Genomic DNA, 2,300 nt, shown 5'->3' with positions numbered 1-2,300 from the left:
ACTTTCCAAGAAATGGTTCTCATGTAACTTCTTCAGCTCTCATGTTCTCATCCTAGGCTAGAAATTTAAAAAACCCAGTAACAAGTTATGTTGCACTTTAAATGTATTTATTTTGAATGTATTGTTTACTACTTAAATAAGTGTACTTTCTTTGGTCAACTAATACATCTTTGCATTAAGGAAAGTTGGGTATTTGAGGTTGAAATAGAAAGGGTTAAGATCTTCCTATTCAAATCCATTGAATTTTTAACTTTTATTGCCTCTGCATTTAACAGAGATTAGCTTTTCAGGAGTAAATACAAACCCTTAAATGAAGACAATTGTAGTTTTAAATTTACATTAATTTGAAAGGCTGACAAGGGTTACTTAGGAATCTCTTGAATGCATCCTTGACATCCTTGTTCCTCAGGCTGTAAATGAGGGGATTCAGCATTGGTATCACCAGGGTGTAGAATACAGAGGCCATTTTATCAGTATCCAATGAGTGGTTGGTCCTTGGCTGCAAATACATGAAGAGAAGGGTCCCGTAGAACACAGTGACAGCCGTCATGTGAGAGGCACAGGTGGAAAAGGCTTTTCGTCGGCCCTCTGAGGAGCGTATCCTCAAAATGGCAAGGACAATGTGGAAGTAGGATGTTAGAACAATGATCATTGAGAAGAACAAATTGGCCCCTGCAGAGGTAAACACTACTGTTTCTGGAATATAGGTATCAGAGCAGGACAATGCCAACAAAGGGACAGTATCACAGTAAAAATGGTTGATTACATTGGAAGAGCAGTATGACACGGAGAACACACAGGAGGAGACAGTCAGTGCTGTGGTCAGACTGTAGAGGTACGTGAGGGACACCAGCAGTATGCAGACCCGTGGAGAGACCACCGCCATGTAGAGCAGGGGGTTGCAAATAGCCACGTAGCGGTCATAGGCCATTGCAGCCAGCATGAAAATCTCACCAACAATAAAAACCAGGAACCCACCCAGCTGGCCTGCACATCCATAGTAGGATATGGTTTTCTCTGAAACCAAGAAATTTACCAGCATTTTGGGGGCAATGACAGTAGAGTCGCCCGAGATTGATGATAGCCAAGTGCCGGAGAAAGAAGTACATGGGCGTTTGAAGCTGAGAGTCAACACTGGTGAGGGTGATGATGCCCAGGTTCCCTGCCATGTTCAGCCCATAGATCAACAGGAAAACAAAGAACAGCGGAATCTGGAGGTCTGGGTGGTCTGAGACTCCAATGAGAATGAACTCAGTCACCCTGGTGAGATTTCCTGAGGCCATTTATTTTGTTGTTTTCATCTTTTAAGGGGGAAAATGAGAGATTAATAGATGGTCTAATTAATTTTTCTGATAGATGCTAAATTACAGACTGTTTCATTTAAATTGGATAATTTCTCTTCACAGGTGAAAGTGTCAGATTTTAATTGTATTTTTCCCAATCTTTTAACAAAATTCAGAAATACAAACTCTCTGGACACCAATTTCAGATTGTTAGAACTGTTATACCAAGCTATTAATTTTTCACTTAAGTGTTGGATACAATTTATATTTGTTGAATATGTATTAATCTACTATATTAAATGCATTAATATTTATATGTATATTTAAACCTATTAATTGTAATGTTGCATGAATATATATTTACATATACACGTACGTGCTCCCAATGATAAAAGATAGGTATGTTTAAGAAGTTGGTGACCGAGAGTGACAGTCAGTCATTTTTTCCTCAGATACCACAGGCTTTCTCTTCAGACTCTACCTTGTCTTCATCCTTGGGTATTTCAATATTTCTGCAGGAAATACTTTAAGTATTTTTTTTTAAAGATTTTATTTATTTGACAGAGAGACAGTGAGAGAGGGAACAGAAGCAGGGGGAGTGGGAGAGGAATAAGCAGGGAGCCTGATGCAGGGCTCGATCCCAGGACTCTGGGATCATGCCCTGAGCCGAGGGCAGATGCCTAAGGACTGAGCCACCCTAGCGCCACTGAGTTTCTTTATCAGTTTCTATCATACACGCTCCTTCTGCTGCCCAGCAACAGACTACATCTCAGTAGTCTTATTAGTGTCATTCAGAAACTGATTTTTTTAACGTAATCACATTTCCTTTCTTTTGCCAAATAATCTAGTCTTTTCTGTCTCTCCAACCTCTACCATCTCAGATTCCGCTTTATCATGGTCTTCTGGCAGCCCTTTCTTTTCTTCTCCCCCCACCCCCCAGCTTGTACTTCTTTCCTTTAAATTGTTTAAATCTGTTTTGATGTTTTAAAAAAATATTACTTGTAGGTTTGATTTGCT

At 39.7% G+C, this 2,300-nt stretch overlaps 1 non-coding gene across 1 annotated transcript; it reads right to left on the bottom strand.

Annotated features, from left to right (window-relative positions):
• Window positions 1–334: 334 nt before the first annotated feature.
• LOC100481954 lies at window positions 335–1,283 on the bottom strand. Its single transcript, XR_004621485.1, has one exon. It is a non-coding gene; the product is annotated as an olfactory receptor 8J2 (transcript).
• Window positions 1,284–2,300: the final 1,017 nt, after the last annotated feature.

Source organism: Ailuropoda melanoleuca, chromosome 16 (assembly GCF_002007445.2).
Source record: "Ailuropoda melanoleuca isolate Jingjing chromosome 16, ASM200744v2, whole genome shotgun sequence".
NCBI classification, from domain to species: Eukaryota; Metazoa; Chordata; class Mammalia; order Carnivora; family Ursidae; genus Ailuropoda; species Ailuropoda melanoleuca.
The sequence above is the reverse complement of the archived record's forward strand: the minus strand, read 5'-3'. Positions and strand labels throughout refer to the sequence as shown.